General features: G+C 32.7%; 1 long non-coding RNA gene across 1 annotated transcript in view; it reads left to right on the forward strand.

Moving 5' to 3' along the window:
- Nucleotides 1-20,116, forward strand: part of LOC143255276 (uncharacterized) — a 48,106-nt gene that overhangs the window by 24,489 nt on the left and 3,501 nt on the right. The window contains exon 2 of the long non-coding RNA XR_013030501.1: nucleotides 19,036-19,172. This is a non-coding gene — a long non-coding RNA (uncharacterized LOC143255276). The remainder of the gene's footprint in view (nucleotides 1-19,035; nucleotides 19,173-20,116) is intronic.

The following is a 20,116-nucleotide window of genomic DNA, read 5'->3' on the forward strand; positions in this document are numbered from 1 at the left end:
CTATACCAAATAAAAATTTAACAATGTATACATACACACATAAGAACTAGCGATGAGTTTTGTCACATCTTAAATACAATAATGAATTTTCAAATGGTTATTCTGACGCAAAGTGGTTAAGTCAAAATCATGTTCATCATGACTTCTTTCAAGGCGAACGTTTCCTATTCGTCCTTCTGTTTTACTGCAAATGAAAACAAAATTGCGAAACTATGTAATACTAACTTATCAAAGAAATATAACTGCAAAGGTAGGGGTTAAAGATTTTGGAAGTCTGGTATTTTCCACTATGCCCTTTTTGTTTTATGAAATTAAATCAATCGAAAAAGCAGTGGTTTGATGAGAGAGACATTATGGGTGAAAGAGATTCTTGAGTACAAAATACGCTGGTAAACTAATTCTTAAAAACTTTAACGAAATACAACAATTACTATGAATGAGCTAATTGTAGTGGTTTGTTTGCTTATTATAATTCTTTCTAAATTTTTATGAAACATCGTAATCTTTATATGATGGAAAAATACGTTGTATATCTTAACTCAAATACAATGTTAGGTGATACCAGTTCGAAAAATTAAGAAAGAAAATAGTCTGTTAGTAAAAAATTAAGCTATTATGGTGTTTTTAATACTTAACTGTTTTCATCAGTCTAATTCTCTCCTGGTTGTATTATTTATTAGATTAATTTTTAATTTTGATCTTTTCGGATAACTCGCTATGATAAAGAATTACTGATAATAAAGTTTTGGACGTTGGTTTAAAGGTAGTGTCTAAGATAAGGTTTTGTATTATCAGTATTGCTTTCGAGGGTTTTACTTTATAGATTTTTCTTCATAGTAAACTTTTCAGAAATGCAAAAGGAAGTTGTACAAGAACGTCCGAAAAGTTTTCATTGGTTTGGCTTTTGAATTTCGTGCAAAGCTACACCAGGACTATCTGCGCTAGCCGTCCCTAATTTAGCAGTGTAAGGCAAGAGGAAAAGCAGCTAATTATCACTATCCACCCCCAACTCTTGGGCTACTCTTTTACCAACGAATAGTGGTATTGACCATAACATTATAACGCCCCCACGGTTGAAAGGGCGAGCATGTTTGGTGAACGGGGGTTCGAACACGCGACCCTCATACGAGTCAAGTGTCTTAATTACCTGGCCATTCCGGGCCAAGGGTTTCTTTGTCATCGTTACTGTACATAACGTCACTATACTTAACGCATAATGCACAGTCACATTTTACCTTCAACAACAATAAAATATATTTTTTGACAAAATCCATGCAGATTACCAAAATGAATGAGTTGTTGAAATTATCAAGAACCGAAAATATATATATTTGTGCTATATACAAATAACATGTACGTGCTTTAAAATGTAGAATTATAACAGAAATTGTCCAACTGTTAAAATTTAGATTAAACAAACAAGACACCTACTTGAGACTAACATTATTAAAATCAGGGTAAGCATTTATATGCTGTTCAGAATTACAAAAAAGGATCGCAGCAATTATACATATGTTTATACAAGTTGGATCTATTATGGTTAAGATTAAACATGTTTAAACTGTTAGTAATCACAGTAGCGGACTGAATTTTTTATAAAAGATTAATCGGTTACAGTTGAATTTGAATCAAGTAAGCTCTTAGTTAAAAATGTAACGTGGGATTTTGAGGTTTATGAAAAGGGCTATTATTTGCTAATATTTACTGCATGTTTTTTTAATATTATTGTATTACAGTCTACGAGTAGTATAATCAGCTTCATGACTGTTAAGTAATTGAATAAGTCTTGCTGTATTACAGTCTATGAGCAGTATAATCAGCTTCATGAACAAAGTATGTTTTTTCAAAGCTCTGTAAATAAAGGGTCTTCTATGTGTGAGAGAAATAAGAATAAAAGCTTAGCAGCCATGCCCATTATGTCGACTTAAAACAGAGAACGATCTTTTAAGATACAATGTTATACTAGCAATCTTTATGTAAAAGAGTTTTGAAACTCTATTTGTATATCGTTTATTGCTCTTTACAAAGAAGAAACATCTTTTTAAGCTTTGAGTCTTGGGTCCTTCTTGTTTCTCATCAATTATATATATATATGGATCACGAATTTAAAAGACTTGGGGAAGGAGGGTAAAGAAAGACTGACCACGCGTTCCCCCTCCTCACAGGTTTGGTGCACTTTGAATATCTGTGTAAATTCGATTTGACTAGAATGTCTCACATAAATTGCCATTTGCCCCTCCCCTCCCACAAATGATGCTCCTGTGGATCAATATATGTTATGTTTCGATTGCTTTACAATAGTTATGATTTATTTTGTTTGTCGTTTCTTTTAATTGCTTAAAAAGCAGGCTATGGCATATTTTTTATTTCTTATGAAAAGGGTTAGAATTGTTTATAAAGTGGATCGTGTTGATTCGATTTTGGGATGTAAGTACATGCTAGATATGTTTTCAGTTTACTTGAAAAGTGTATCATAGATTCATTTCTGCTCGGCTTCTTAACAGTGGCTGATCGTTTTTATTGCTTTTAGGACTGTTCGTATATAAACTCAACAACGCTATAGACATTTAGAGTATGCAGTTTCTAAGATATTCAATGAACACTAAAAACGCTAAATGTCCTTAAGAAAAGAATATGTTTCGTTTGACCGCCTTGATGTTGTAAAAAATGAATGACTTTCGCTTCATTTAGAATGACAAATGTTTGGTATAAAGAAAAACATACCTCATTTGCCATCATAACAATATATAAATATTTTTATTTATGGATGATATTTCAGATAATGCATTTTCGCAGAATCAAGTAAAAGAAACAAAAAGCTTCGCAAGGATTATTATGCTTTATGAAATGCAAAGTGACCATGGCTGTGGGGCATTAAAGTCACGGTTCAGACACGAGTACCCGGATGTTTATATGACGCCACAAGAAAGTGGCTGCTGTTGATACAAGTGCTGCAGTACTGAAAGTTTGATGTCATATCACTTTCAAGGTTACTTTTTCTACAAGCTTAAACTAAAACATTGGCCAATGATTGAGGAACATCGCTAGCGAGATTATAAAGAATAAACACAGGCACAGGTTTATGTATGTATATATTACCTAATCATTACAGACATAATATCGGTACTGCTGCCTTTACAAGTATTGCTATAAAAACTGTCTGGGGCCTAGTTTTCGAGAGGATTATATTCAATTTTTGTGTAAACAATTAAAGAAGAAAAACATACAGAATTTTTATTACATTCACGTTTGCTATTATAATTACATTTTTTTTGTATAAAATAATTATTTTGTTAGGTGTTCAATAAAGGCCACGTGAAGTATAAACTTTTAACAAAGGTAAAAAAAATACGTTTGTATAATGAATACTGACTGTTTTATTTTTTAACCAAATGTTTCGAAAAATCATTAAAGTGTTAAAAGTCAAGAGTATTGAAGTAAATAAAGAAAGATTATGAGTTAATTTTTCTACACAACTACTTTTAATCCAAAGGAGTTTGTTTGTTTAAAGTTAAGCACAAAGCTACGCAATGCGTTGTTTAAGCTCTACTCATCATGCGTATGGAAAACCCCATCGAGAGGGCTGTAAATCTGCAGACATGCCGCTGTGCCACTGGGAAGATAATGCGAAGGAACAAAAATATTTAATTGTATGACCTACAAACAACAACAAAGCCATTTCTTACAACTTTAATAAAAATCACGTTTCTTTTCTTTCCACATTTCTCTTAATTTGTCCATTTCAGATTCAAAATCTGATTTGCACTCTTTTTCTAAACAATTTTTACACTATTCTCATTTTGAAAGTAAAATAAACAAATTAAGAGCATTTTGCACAAGAATATCAGAAGTTTATTTAATTTCTATTCAAATTTTAGGTCTTTACGTTGGTTTATAACTGCTTCGCCAATTTTTAGTTTTCAAATAATAACTTTTAAGAAAGCATTCTCTGTTATACATCTCTTAAGCAAATAAATATAATTCAAATTATAAGAACAAATCAAAGTTTTTAAATAAGTTGTATCTTTAATGTTTGTTTTTTTATAGCAAAGTCGCATCATGCTATCTGCTGAGTCCATCGAGGGGAATCGAACCACTGATTTTAGCATTGTAAATCCGTAAACTTGCCGCTTTACCATGGGGGCCGTATCTTTAAACCACAAAATTAAGTGAAACAAGAAATAATTTGAAAAATACTAAACACAAGTTTAGCATAACAGATTTTGCTTTTAGTAACACACTATCATGGAGTTTTGGCAAATAAATACATACATCTATTGATACAAGTAAACATTATACTAGGCCATTCATCGAGACACTTTTGGCTTCTGTATGTCTGTATTGAGGTTATTCACTGTTTTGGCATTATAAGCTAGAAATATAGATAAAGTTTATTATTATTGTTTCAACTGGATGGTTTCCATCAAACTCTTGGTATATCAAATGGAAACTCTCAATCAGCTATAATATGTAACCATGCATCGAGAACAATTTAACTCGGTTGAATGTTAATATTCCCATGTGAAAAGAACATATCTTTCTGAGGAAGACCTTACAAGTTCCTTCATTCTTAGCACTGATGATTTTGAGAACTTATCAAATTAATTCTAAAGTGTAAATATGGAACATACGAGTTTGGTCAGGGTATGTTAGAGTGTGTCTTATTTTGATGTATGTTATTAATTTACTTCTTTGATGATAGCACCAGTAGAAAAAGAGTGTGTGTGTGATACCAGAACTTTGTAGTTCAACATAAATCTGAAACACTTGTATGATGAGAATGCAGAAGTTTTGCATCATAACCTAAAGATATGCGACTACTTTTCTTTAACAAAAACAAAATGTGTAAGTTGTATGAAGTTGTCAACTTTCGCAATAGCCTGACCGGATTGAGTTTTTTTTTTTTTACAAAAGTTCACTGTAATTAAAAATTATGATATTATTTTTACTTCATTGATTGTGTGTGTTGGGTTATCTATTTACACTTCAGAACCTGTACCTACTTACTGAGAAATCTGATTTTTTCCTTGCCTAGCCTACTACGATTATAACTTAGAACTGAAACAACTTCCGTAACACAACAAATTAACTCTATCCTCTGCCATTTAAATCACAAAGAGAGAACAAAGTGAAAGCAGTGTTTCAGAAAACAGCATGTTGGGACTGCTCTGTTCCTTACCTTGAAGGCCTAAGGTAACTTAAACCTGTTTTACTGGTTTAAACAAGAAGCATCCTGAGGCAGGTAGTATAAACTCTCTTTGCTAGCCTCTTCACTACGATAAGGCAACCAGTTTCACAAGTCTTAAGCTCCTAAGGAAAGCAGTTCTCAGTAACATGAATATAAATTTCTGCAACACTATTTTGGTATGTCACGTGCGTTGTATTAACCTAAATGTATTTTACTTGTAGGTTAGATGAGAAAGACAAATCCGTGCATTTTACATCAAGTCATAATGGTTTCTATATTTGATCAGAAAATAACCGAGGATTCATGTTCCAATCTGTTTCAGCTTTCACTTATTCAGAAAAATTAAGAGAGTCTCTATAAAATAATTATTCGGCCTAAATTAATCCAATTATAATTTGTGTAAATGGTTAGATAATTATAATATAGTTTTACTTGTAAGAAAAGAAAAATGAACCAAAATTGTTTTCAACACAAGTTTTAAAACTTAAATAGCAAGAATTACACGTGATTAAATGACAGAATTAAGTAAAATATACAGAGAAAATACATAATGGTAGTAAAATAAAGGTTATGTAAGTTCCAAATAAAATTTGAATATTTAATGGATGGGTATGTAAATGGAGTCTAGAACAACTAGATACATTCGACTTGTAATCTGAGGGACGCGGGTTCGAATACTCGTTATACCAAACATGTTTGTCCTTTCAGCCGTGGGGGTATTATAATTGTACGGTCAATCCCACTATTCGTTGGTAAAAGAGTAGCCCAAGAGTTGGCGGTGGGTGGTGATGACTAGCTGTCTTCCCTCTAGTCTTACACTGCTAAATTAGAGATGACTAGTGCAAATAGCCCTTGTGTAGCTTTGCGCGAAATTCAAAAACAAACCAAACAAACGAGTAGATATCGGAAAATTAGACACCAAACAATTAGATACCTAAAAAGATTATGACGAAGAAAGATATTTAGACACCACCTGTTTATTATAAAATAAAATAATAATCACAGTCTATTTTCTCCATTATATGACTGCATATATCTAGACCTACAACATTACCAGTTTAATTTCTACCCCATTATTTGACCAACATAGATCTAGGTTTATTAAATTACCAGTTTGATTTACTCTATTACATGACCTACATGGTAGATAACAAGCAAATATGTTGTGAATCAGCAAGTTCTTCCTTTAAATATGTTATGAAGTCTTAAAAGTTTTAACATCCTACTTCCTCATTTTTTTAAGTGTCTAATCGTCTGGTTAACACATAAATGACACATAATTGCACATGTTTTAATCTATACACGACACAGACAGACACATTGATACCATTATTTATTTAACATAAGATGTTTTGCTCACAAAAGCATTTGTTACCACATAAACATCAGCTTCGGTGAACAGAATTACAACATGACTAAATCTTTCCAATAATCGAACCACACGTGTCACATACAATAGTGACTAGTATATTCCCTTTACAACCCTAGAAGTATGTATTGTTTTTTCCAAAGCGAATTGTTAGCAACAAAATGAGACAGAGAAAGACATTAAACCAAGTACTGTTGCAATTACGTTTGTTAGAGAGTATAAGGAGTTTTGTAATCAAAGTAATATTTCTGACAACATTTCTTTAACATCTTCAGAAAATTATATATCTTAGGTAATTTGTATAGTTCTTTATCTTCCTAACAAAGATTATTACCATTATTATGATGTTTTTTAGCCGCGGAATAGCAATTCACAGCATGGCTCTGAATTTTTTTTTCGAGTACAAACTTTTAGCTCATAGCTGTGTTATAGCTTGACTGATTTGAAATCTAAGTACAGTTTTGGACTCAGGAGATCAAATCCTTTCGAGTGGTTTATTTGAACACTTCGAAGGTCTCGTAGATTAATTTACTTTAAGCCTGCCTAAAATAATTTCAATTTTATGGTAGGTTAATATAGGTCCGGATAAATAATATAATCGAATTTGGTGTACGCGCGCCCTGCGCTTGGCATAACTGACACACAAAAATACAGCTAACAAAAAAGATGGAAAAGGTTTTATAGATTAATTTACACTAATCCTACCTAATAGAATTTCAAGTTTTTCGGCTATTAAATATTCCTCTTGATTATTTTCTACAGTTACTTTGTCAGTGTTCAGCAATGAATGCTATTACAAGAAACAGTATTAAGCACGAATTAACACATTAAAGATCTCACCCATAGTAACATTGAACCAAATACTTAAAGGTTCATCAAGTGAATTTTTTATGAAAAATTGACACTTCTAAAGGCATCGAGATATAATGATTCTTTCTTATGAAAAAAAAATGTTTCAGATGATCTTATATGTGGCCAAAAAATTCCATGACTTCAAATAAACAGATAAAATCCTAGATAATCACAATATAATTTACTTCGAGTGTGTGTATGTTTTTCTTATAACAAAGCCATATCGAGCTATTTGTTGTGTCCACCAAGATTTACTTCGACCCTTAAGATTTTTCCAATTGATTGCTTTTTGAAAACTACTGAGACTGGCAAAAAAAAATGTAACTTCTTCTAAAGTAAATGTACATTTGTAAATGTTTCACTGAATGAATTATACGTTGATTTCCAACTGGCACCATTTACATTTGGTTAGACGTAAAGGAACAACCTTAAATACGATAACGACATCTATATTTATGTATAATATTCTGTGACTGCTAATTATACCAAATTACCAGTACTTGTTTCAAACATCTGAGTATCTTTTACATCAGAGGTTATTCAAGCCTCATATACATCATGGTCATTATCAAGATTTGTGTAACAGTCTTGAACATTATAATTACATTGAATAAAAATAAGCAAATAATAAAATTCTCGTTCAATTTACATGAAAAACGAAAGAAAGAAAGTAGAACGCACGTTCTAGAATTTGATTATTTTAACATTACAGTTTCGGTTCCACAGCCCTGAGTTTGACATGTATGCGAGACAGGATTTATGAAGTCCTGTTTGACAACTTTTCAAGGCCTTACCAACCTTACTTAAATATTACAACGTTTGTTTTTCTTTTCTTTTCAGTGTACTGCAACATACAAAGTAGATGCTATTCTACAATTACTTTCCTTATTGTATACACGAAACAAAAGTATAAACGTTTATGTGTTCATACACATAAATATATATATATATATATAATGAAATTATATACACGTAGGAAGTGATATGATTTCTATTAGCATTTTATCTTGCTAATTCATTTCTCTTTGCCACATAGATAAAACACAGAATAAAGAATATAATTTAATGCAGTAGGAGTTACAATTCACTATAAACAAACCAAGTTTAAAGTCATATATGTGTAAATGCAATAAATGATGGAAGATCAGCCAGCGAACACGAAAATAAATAACAAAACCTTAAGAACCAGAGAGAATCCTCAATAGCAACGGCACATAAAATTCTTTTTTGCAGGATTAGAGCTATTTAATGTGTGAGAATTTTACTCTCTTTATTAAGTTACATTTTTTCTGCTTCAGCAAAATACTAAGTCTGGGGCACGCGTGTACCTGATTTGACTTGATTATGCATCGAGATCTCTACCAGCTTGCCTTTAAATTTAAATTCTTATAAGCAGGATTACAATAATTTAATCTATGAAACATTGGGTGTGGTAAGGTACATCAATCGAAAAAGCTTGATCTCCTGATTCCGAAATAATAATTACATCTCATACCTGTCAAGAGATGACGGAGCTGTAAGCTCAAAGTTTGTAATTGAAAAAAAAATCATCAACACTCGGAGCCATTTTATGAACAGCTACATCGCGGCTAAAATGATTGAATACTATATAGTGTTCCTTGGCAGTTTTAGAATAACTTAACACATAATTAGGGACATGGAATCAAATAATATAAGAATATTTAAGTATTCTGTGCTAGAGTTTCTCTAACTAAGCATGGAGGACGATATAGAGCTACACAATGACACTTTTATGGTTGATTATCAAGTTGTTGTTCTCTACAACTTAACGGTGAAAGATGGGTGAAGGAGCTCCACTAAAGTGATAGAAAAGACAAAATTTTATTACAAGGTCCTTTTATGTTTCAGGTAGAATTCATATAGCATGTTTGGATTTCAAGAACAATAAAGAGCACTATAGAGCGAATAAACAAAGCACTTGGAGTATCTGGACAAGTTAACACTACTGACACCGTGCTCGAAAGATCTATGCAATAATGTAGAGAAAAAAAAAAGCAGAAAATGAACAGTTCCAAGACGAAAGGAATGCAAGAAGTAAGGGGAAACAAATAATGGTCAAGGGGGCGGAAATCACTTAACCACCCCAATACATGTTGATATGGCATGTTTTTGTAAACATATAAATACAAAAATGTTTATTTTTTTCCATTATTGCTTTTGCTTGTTTTGAAATGGTTTAAATGAGCAGGAGAATATGGCAATGTGAGGTTTAATATTTAATCAATCCAGTAATCTGTCTATCAGTGTTATCTACTAACGCTATTAATTTATAAATTCCTATCTGGTGCGGGGTTGAAGGAGGACTAGTTAGTCTTCGAGCACCCCAGGGGATTAATGTTTCTTAGGAAATATTAATTTTTAACCTAAACACCTACAGATATATATATAACTTGAGATGAATACAATATGCTTTTAAACATTTTCAAAACGAACTGGACCCGGTCAGTATTTAATTTTTAGTATGTTGAAAGTTTTATATTCTATGTTGATATATCTTACTTTTTTAACATTGTTTCTACGACTGGTAGTTTATCTGGCAACTTGTGACAACGTGTAGGCGTAAGGTTATCAAATGAATTTTTATCCACTATACACATAGAAATTAGAAACTGCGAAATATTTTTGGAACATTCTAAAGTTCCAGTTTCTGGTTAGGACACCCTATGAAAGCCTGTGTATTTGTGTAACATTTTTGGATATATAGATATTTAATCTCAATTTTAACAATACTGAGAGATTATAGGAATATAACTAAACAATTAAAACTGAAGAAAAGACTTTTCAAGATCTTTTGTAAATGTAATGCTACAAGAATGCATATTCTAACGGAGGAAAAAGTTAGGACACCCTACCCCCTAATAGCTAGTGTTACCCCTTTGGCTGAAAATTCAGTCGTAGACTCGAGGCTCGCACAAAAGGATATACTAAGTTTTGTGTTCAGTTTGTAGAGAGATTACGATTAAAATGCAAAGAAGAAACCACAAAAAATGTGTTTTGAATAAACTAACACAGTAAATAATACACAAATTCTAATAGTTTGTTTTAATTTGAAGTAAAAACGTTACTACATGTTCTTTAAGTACAATTTACTGTCTTACAAAACATGTGTAAGACTTGCACAGCTTCAGGGATTTATTTTGTTATGGATATTACGATCCGCACGTTTCCTGCAAAAATTTAATAGATGCTGTTTTGTCTGAAGATTCTCTAAAGCAAAAATCAACAATATGAGTGTTGAACATTCGAAAATCTTGCCTAATTAGTTTATAAACCAACGCACCAGCTACTGCCTCGAAAGCTATAACTGTAGTAATCGCTCATTAATCGAAAAAAAACTACAAAATGTGTCCAGGAACGTTTATAGATTTCGAATATTACAATCCGATCAACTTCAGTGAATTAACTTTGGACGTTAGTATTTCTACGAGGACATTATATATCTTCGTCGGTAAAAAAATCAGCTTGTAAGGGGTATGAAGCCAGCCAAGAAAAGACAACTAGTTCGCTAGGTTAAGCGAGATGTAACAATATCAACTAAGAATTAACTTACTGTCGTGGACCTGAACCTTTGATAAAATATTTAGTTCTAGAGCTGAGAGAAGACTAAGTATATTTTGTAAATTTGTAAAACTCTTCTATATAAACTAATATTTGTAATAACCGTTATTATAAATCGTATCCTTGTTTGTATATTAAAATATATTTGTTTTAAGAAAGAAACTTGTGTGTATCAATCTTACTAGCAAATATATTAGCTCTGATACATATCGACATTCAATTAACTTAAAATTCAAATTTAAATTTCCGGTTATTTGAAATCGTAATAGGTAACGTACGTAACTTAATAAATCGGAGACTCGTCTGAGACAAATTATAATACGTAACAATCTGCCATTCTGCCAAAGAAGTTATTTTTCGGTCACTTAAATGTATGTTATAGATTTTGTTCACTTATACACAGTATACAAATCAAAACGTTCCACAGGTTGTTTTTTTTTATGAGATGACAAAACGTTCTTGTGGGTCTTATTCCATAGACTGTTTGTTACCCAACTTCATCCAAGCATTAATTGATTAAACTGATTCTTTATAATCTGAAGGCTGCAATTTATTCTTCCTATTTAGTGTCGTTTAATTGATCAAAATACATTTTCTTTGGACGAGTAACTTACATTTATATTTCAGTTCGCATGGACAAAGGCTCATGGTTGATAACTTGACCTTTAAAAGAATGTTAAAACATTTGTGAACATCGTATCAAAAATGAACATATTGACTATTTTTTCCAATTACCTGCTACACTTTGGATTTTAGTTTATATTTTATTTTTCAAATCCTACATCCAGTTGTCTTCTTTAGTCACGTTCTTCTGGTTTCTCTTTAATTGAGAATGTTTTGCATCTCATTTTTTCTCTGTTTCTTTGTTCAATCTCATTGCTCCCTATTGAGTTGTTATCTTTTAATTACCCTTAATTATCACACAGTTTTACAATTCTTAAACTATCAAACCGGCATGCCCAGGTGGTTAAGGCGCCGGACTCGTAATCCGAAAGTCGCGGGTTCGCATCCCTCTCACACAAAACATCCTCACCATTTCAGCTGTTAGAGCGTTATATGTGACGTTCAATCCCACTATTCGTTAGTAAAAGAGTAGTCCAAGAGTTGGCGGTGGGTGGTGATGACTAGTTACCTTCCCTCTAGTCCTACGCTGCTAAATTAGGGATGGCTAGCGCAGATGACTCTCGTGTGAATTTCTGCGAAAGTCAAATTAAACTACTGCCCTCTTCGTTCGCAAATACAGATCATGCGCTGTTTATTTAAACCTTTTCCATCCCTACGTACATATTATGCACTGTTTATTTCAATATTTGTCGCAGTAAAGATACGAATCATGGGCTGTTAATTTTAACATTCTTCAGCGTCAAGTACAAATCATGTGTTGTCCATTTCAGTATTCTTCACTGACAAGAATATATATATATATATATATCCATCTAAACATTCTTCACTGCTCAACAGTGATAAATTGTTCAACTTTATTAGTTTCAACATTCAGATTCTTGTAAATCAGCTAATATTTCCAAAACCTCCCATTAATGTGGTTCTAGTAGATATTCTTTTAATAATAACACCACAATATATTTAAATTTAAGTCTGTTTCATTTAACATTCATTTATATTATTACGCGTTTCTGTCACTTTTAATCCTATCTGAGCTACGTTTCTATCCAGTTTCATTGTTTCACATTTTTTTTAACTTCTTGTGTAGTCTGTAGGTTAATATTTTTTGTCAATGTGGCATTACATGCGTTTTCTTTTTCTCTCCTTCTTACCACACAGTTCCCCAAAAGTTGAATCTTTCGAAATTTTTCTTTAACTAAGAAGACAAAGTCAGGGGTGTGCCAATGTCTCACAATGAGGAATACAAAAAGTCTTCATTACCAAGCACCAGTCACGTGCTTGTTTATTTGAATATTCTTCACTATCAGGTATCAAATGTTGGTTCACATTCCAACTTTCTTTCCTTCAAAGCTTCAACAACGTACTGCAAGCAGCCTTCAACATTCTTCACTATATAAGCACATTTTTGATACTGCCACTGTTTTTTACTCTCACACATTAACCACATGTTGTTCTCTTCATTGTCATGTACGAACAACTTGCTTCTTTTGACGATGTCAGATATCAACCATGTGCAGGCCACTTCACCACTCTTCACTATCAAGTTGCTTAGTTTTTTGTCGTCTTGTTTTTCTGTACCTCACCATTACACTTTTTTTCTACTATACTTATCCAGTCTTTTATTAGAAATGTTTGTTAAAGCTTGGTTCTAAGGTTCACTCCATAGTACTGGATCCACAATTATTCGATGCACGTTAAGTACATTCTGTAGAGCTAATATGTTTTGTACTTTACAGATTTGTAAAATACTGACAGCGCTTTTTATGACGTAATTCGTCTCCCTATTTTATTCGTTTTTCTACTTTCGTATTTTTTTAATCCGCCGCCAACTTCCTTTTGCCGTCTTTTGTGAGATTCGTCCATTTTGTTTTGAGGTATTATGAGCTTCATTCCCAGATTCTATTCACTTTTTTTAAGAATCTCGCTTATATTAATAAAGCTTCCAAGAACCTGGCATTCTTGTTTTTTGCTTCGCTAGTGAAGACAGATATGAGGAAATTGAAAATGAATATTGATAAGATATAATTATACTCTAATCTCGTTTTGACCTCTACAGGTTTTGCAAGTTTTCAATGTCAGTTAAAACAACTTTTTTTTTACAAGTAACAAGCTGTTTTTCGATGTCGTTGCTACTTGGCAAGCAATTTTTCACTATATTACATAATTCCTTTGTAAAGCTTTTATCTATGGAAAGTTTTCATGAATTCCAATACATTACCCATTACCGTTTATAAACTGAAGTTCAAACAAACAAGGCAAGTTAGGTCCTTATTTCAATTTTCTATGTACGAGAAACGCTGCAGATCGATGTTATTTTCTGTCATTATGTCTATTTACATTATACATCAAATGTTAATTCATGTAATTCTGTTGTTGTTGTTTTTTTGGGGTGGAGGTCAGATTAACAATTAGTTTGTGAAAACCCGCAGTGTGATTATCATGGTTGGTTTGTGTTGCTGTTTAGTAATTATTATCATTAGTTTCAATAGTCGCGCCCTATACATATGCATTTATTAACACTGATTATCAAAACTGTTCAGAGTAATGAACAACAATAATCATAGAAATATCGTAGTGTTAGAATAAAAATATCATTTATTTTACACCATCATCAGTCTAAAATAGAAACGGGACGAAAACACCTTTTGATACATCCTTTATGTAGATAATATCTGAAAGAACATCAAGTGAGCATTCAGCTACTTATTGATGAAGAATTACACAACCTGGTTAATTTTAATAGCACGTGGCTATCGATGTGTACATACATTCTACTATTATTGATCTAAATGTGATGCTGTATCTGGGTGTGGCTCTTAGCAGTTAGGTTCTTACTTCAACATAAGGCGTTGTTTGCTGTGCAGTACAAGTTCAACAGTCGTATTTAGGTTCTCCTCTCAAAATAAACAGGTTTTTCAGACGTGTGCCTCTGAGTTTACTAAGAGTGTCCTTTATACAATATAGATAATACAATTCCTCGGATAAACCTAAAAATTCTAAAAACTGGAACGTTATTGTTACTTTAGAAATAATCTCTTCTTTTTTATATAATAATTCTATTTATAATCGTAAATACGAAATGAATACAGTTTGTGAAATATTTTATTGAATAATCTAAGTTTTATGCGTTTATTACTTCTGTATTTTTTTTTATTTTCTACCAACGCATTTTACGTTCGTTTGATGTTCTTAAAAGTATTATGTAAAAACTACAGTCTGACTTACATGAAAAAGTGTACATTAGCTACAGAGTTGTTTTTACTAGGCAACCGAAGTGCATTAAGCACAGCCTTCATATGCGGTACTCCGGGAGTGTAGCTCGAAAACCGATGAATCCATAGCGTAACTTTGTCTTCCTGTAAACGAAGTATTATTGGTAGACAAAGCAAAGGTCCAAAACAATGCCTTCCCTAAGATTTAATGTTTTTAAATACGAGTTGTTTCAGAATTTTCGTGTTAATCTACACCACGTACAGTGTGTGCATAACCGTCTTTAAGTTTGAACTGAGAGGCTAGACCAGGCATGTACAACGTATGGCCTGCGAGGTGGTTTTATTCGGTCCACGATGAATTCTTAAAATATAATTGAATCCGGTCCGCGAGCCGCCCAGGAACTCTATTTGTTTATGTAATCAATTAAGGAAAAATCAAATTAAGTGCCTACAAACTGATATAATTCTGGAGTTAAATTGTTTTTTAACAATTGTAATATAATAAGCTCATTTTTACTTGAATTATTCTATTTTTGTCTTAGTGACTATTATTTTTTATATAGGGGAAGTTACATTTAAAAACTGCTATCCGGTCCTCGATCTGGAGGAAGTTACATATGTAAATAATGTGTGTGTGTGTGTTTTCTTACAGCAAAGCCACATCGGGCTATCTGCTGAAACCATCGAGGAGAATCAAAGGGTTATATGGAAGGCAGCTAGTCAACACTTAAGTTTTGGTTGTTTGTTTTTGAATTTCGCGCAAAGCTACTCGAGGGCTATCTGCGTTAGCCGTTCCTAATTTAGCAGTGTAAGACTAGAGGGAAAGCAGCTAGTCTTCACCACCCACCGCCTACTCTTGGGCTACTCTTTTACCAACGAATACTGAGATTGACCGTCACATTATAACGCCCCCACGGCTGAAAAGGCGAGCATGTTTGGTACGACTGGGATTTGAATCTGCGACTCTCAGAGTACGAGTCGAGTGCCATGTCGGGCCAACGTTTAAGGTATGCTTACATGATTGAATAGTTGGTCTCGAACCATGAATTCACGGATTCATAGCACAAGCACTCTAGAGAAAAACCACACCCGGCACTTTTTATTACAAATTGGTTTTATCTTCATTTAAGGCTCGTGCAGTTCAAAGTCTTTAAAAACATTAGTAAGAGTCAATTGATTACACGAAATTAAATTAATTTATGGTGACAAATGGAGTGGATGAAACTATGAGCTGAAGAAAGTACTTCATCTAAACCCTACTTATGTCATGCTATGCTATAGGCTATATTCTGCATTTCTAGGAGATGCAGCAATATTTCATAAATAGTATATCAACCTTGCAGTTTAGGTATATCATGAATTCAGTTACTACTATTTAAGTTTAATTACCTAGATATTATCTGTTATTTATCTTTAATTTCCGTTTTCTTTAAAACAAGAGCTGCTGCTGCTACATATAACGGACACATTATCTATTGTACATTAAGTAAGTCTCGTTTTAAGAGTTTGTCTAGAACGTTGTAGAGGACATTGTCCTTTCACTGGTTATGAATGAGGATTTAAGAAGAAGCAGTCTTAAAAAGGGTAAAAAAAATATGTATTTTTACTTATTTATAAGGAGAAATAATTATTTGGAATTTTGACAGTGAGGCAATCTATTAAATGAGCCGTTTTTATATAGTTTTAAATGGGATAAAAAGGAATCAACCTTTTAAATAACAGTTTTATCTCAGTGGAGTGGATGTGTTCACACCGTGCTATAGTAACGCTAGGGTACAGAAAAGAAATATTATACAACGTTAGGCTTTACAGACAATGTGTTAATATGTGAGTTGAATTTCCTGTTGTAAGGTGTTTTGTTTGAGCTGAAGTTGACCATATTTGTGAATTCTAATCACAAATTGCTTTGAAACCTATTACACGATAATTTCCTAAATGTAAAAACAAAATAATCGTCACTATTCTATTATTATCGCAAAGCAAGATTTTCATAAAAGGTTTGTTAACAAAAAAACAAACTGCTTAAATGATAATAAACTTATTCGTTTTAAATTTACTTTTTATTTGTGTGTGTGGGGGTTTTCTTATAGTAAAGGCACATCGGGCTATCTGCTGAGCCCACCAAGGGGAATCGAACTTTATTTATGTGATATAAAGTATTAAACAATTCTTCATCATATAAAAACTTGCCTTCCAATAAATTTGAAAATATTAATACAAAATTTAGAATTTAAGTATCATTTCTTTATATATTTTTTTTGTTTTGTTTTAGCGCAAAGCTACAAAACATGCTGTTTATGTTTACCGCAACGACTTGAGCCCAGGGTGTTATAGTGTTGTAACTCGGTTAACTTACTGCTGATCCACAGGAAGTATCTGTAGGAAGGGATTTTCAAAATATATATAGTTTATACGTTTGAGCATGTTGCTATGTGTATTTTTAGACAGTGTCTATCTAATAAACTGTTGAATTTCGATAATGTTTGAAAAGCTTTTAATCTAGCTTAAACAACTCTTTCTGTAAACACGAAACTATTGCTGTAAGTCAGTAATTCTTGCCATGGCGTTTTTTTCCCAGGGTTCAAAAATAAATTTGAAGAGTTGCTTACTGAGTAACACATATTTTTGTGACGACAGGAGACATAACTACCGAAGCACATGTAGAATATCGTACATCACGTGGCGCTTTAGTCAGACTTCGAAAAGAAGTTCCAAGTATCAGTCCTAATCAGAGACCGGGCTGAAAGGAGTATAGAAGATGAACAGTGATGAAATATAACTGCAGCCTCTAGTACTTACTAGTTGGCGTTGTTAGAGAACGTTGACGTAACGTGAGAAGTGTGAGAAACCCAGGCCGCAAGTCCCGGATGTTTACACCTCCAACCCTTAACTATAGTAGTTGAACGGCAGGCATGCGCATGCGTGATGGAATTTAACCTTGCGTGCGGTGGATCAATGATGAAAACACCCACCACCAGACGGCCAGAGGTTGGGGTTCAAGGATCGTTGAGAGAAAAACATGTCTGTGGATCCAACATTTCTCTTCGTAGCAGGAGTGACATATTTAATCAACGTAAATTTCTGCTTAGCGAGCTATCTATTAAAATTAGGGGGGGGGGATATCTAAAGGGCAACGAGTACATCCATCCGCACACATGTTCTTAGGTTCCTTCTCCGTTAATGAGGTTTTATTTGAAACTTACTAAAATACCCATTACCATAAGAAATTTTCAGTTGTACTTAAATACAGCACAATGTTTACAAAGAGACACTTTTAAAATTGATTACGAATTTGAATAACTTTTTACAACTACGATGGTCTTTTTGAGAATTTTGTACAAAGTTGCATGACAAACATCTGCACCAATCGCAGATAGCCCTTGTGTAGCAGATTTGCGCGAAATTCAAAACAAACCCAACAAACTAATCATACCTAATTTTGAAGTGATAGGAGGACAGCTAGTCAACAGTATCCATCATTAACTCGTGGGTCTAAGGAGCTCACAGCATCTAAAGTGCGGAACGCCATTTTTTCTTTTACTTTTTAGCAGTAACGGGGACGAACCATGGAACCTCGAGTCCACAGGCCGACAGTCTAACTACTTGGTTACGCTCGGTTTTTCTTATAGTGAAACTTAATATAGGTTAATTATATGTGTTATTTTCCAATAGGTTTGTTTATTTTTTAACGATGGGTTGTCTGCATTCTGCACGCTTCAAATTTTAGCATTGTAAATCATTCAGAATTACTGCTGACCCAGTAAGGAGCATTTTAGGGGGACTAAGAGACTTCTTTACTTTCTGATATATTAGTTGCTCGCATTAAATGCTCTTAAATCAATAAATCTGAATAATTTGGTCATTGGAGACAAAAATGATCAAAAATTTTTTTGATGTTTTGAATAATGTTTCAAAGAAAGTGAGTTGTTTTTCTTTATTTTTTGTTTCCTCTTGAAAATACAAATTCATTGTTAGAACATTATGTATTTCTCAGAACAGTAGAAACAACCACCGGTTTTATTGTTAGAACACTACAAAGAAACTATTGTTAAATTTATTTTTAGAACACCAGGAAGAATATTTAGTTGTATTGTGTTTGAACGTCTTTTTGTAAAATGGTAAAGCGTTTTATAACCAGCTATATTTATGACAAGACAATAGTATCAGGTTTATCGTATTTTTAACACTACATTCTCTTTTCGGTTCCTTAGGGCTTTTCCTGAGAAGATGATTGTTTCAACCACAACATATCCGCCATATCTGTTTCCCACAATACTTTTCTCTCAATACTATCTCATCAGACTGGCTAGAACACAACGTTCACAATAGTTATCGAGACATTATTAATGTAAGCCATTCATTATAATTATAATTGCCCTTCTTTGCTCAGGGGTAACTCTGAGGGCTTATAACGTTAACTGTGAAACGCTGTGTTTAACAGCAATCACACCAAGAATTACAGTAGTGTCATTGAAATGAACCGAATAAAGAATATAATTTTTAAAAGCATACACTAAACCTTACAGTACTGTCTTACTACAAATATAAACTGATCACAGTCTTTAGTTTTATTGTTAAAATGCTAAACAATGTTCGTTCTTATAACATTATATTCAGTCCTCTCAGTGTTATAACATTAGACCCAGTCCTCTCTGTCGTCTTCTCTTCCTATCCCCGGTGACTCAATGGTAAGTTTACTAATGTTAGAATATGATGTTCAATTTCTTGCAGCCAACAATATGTAGATAGCTTTGCATTAAGAAAACAATAGTTATTTGTTTTATTTCCAATACAGTAGCAACACAATTAATTACATCCTTAGAATACTATGAATAAATACATGTACTATTAGTTTTATTGTTATAATAAAAGAAACAAACTTTACAACTAATTATATTGTTAGAATACTCATAACAGACATTCCTACAGTATTAATTTTTAAAACAAAGTTGTTTAATTTAAACGATCGTTGCTGTATGTCTGTTGTTGGGACACAGGTAAGTCTACATATTTCTAACACTAAAAGTTGGGGTTTGATTCCTCGCACTGGACACAGCAAATAGCTCACTGTTTTTTATTGTATACAATAAGTAATTTAATTTAAATATATATGTGCATATGCATCGATAAAACACTGCTTACTTTGGTAGTTAAAAGATGATTCACCTTCCAATAAAATTCTAATAAAAGTCTTTAAAATAAGAACAAAATTAACGTAAAGCCATTTGCCTTTGACCTTCAAAATCAATTAATATGTTTTTGCATAATATTATTTGTTTTTTATTGTGAAGA

Source organism: Tachypleus tridentatus, chromosome 1, assembly GCF_004210375.1.
Source record: "Tachypleus tridentatus isolate NWPU-2018 chromosome 1, ASM421037v1, whole genome shotgun sequence".
NCBI lineage: Eukaryota > Metazoa > Arthropoda > Merostomata > Xiphosura > Limulidae > Tachypleus > Tachypleus tridentatus.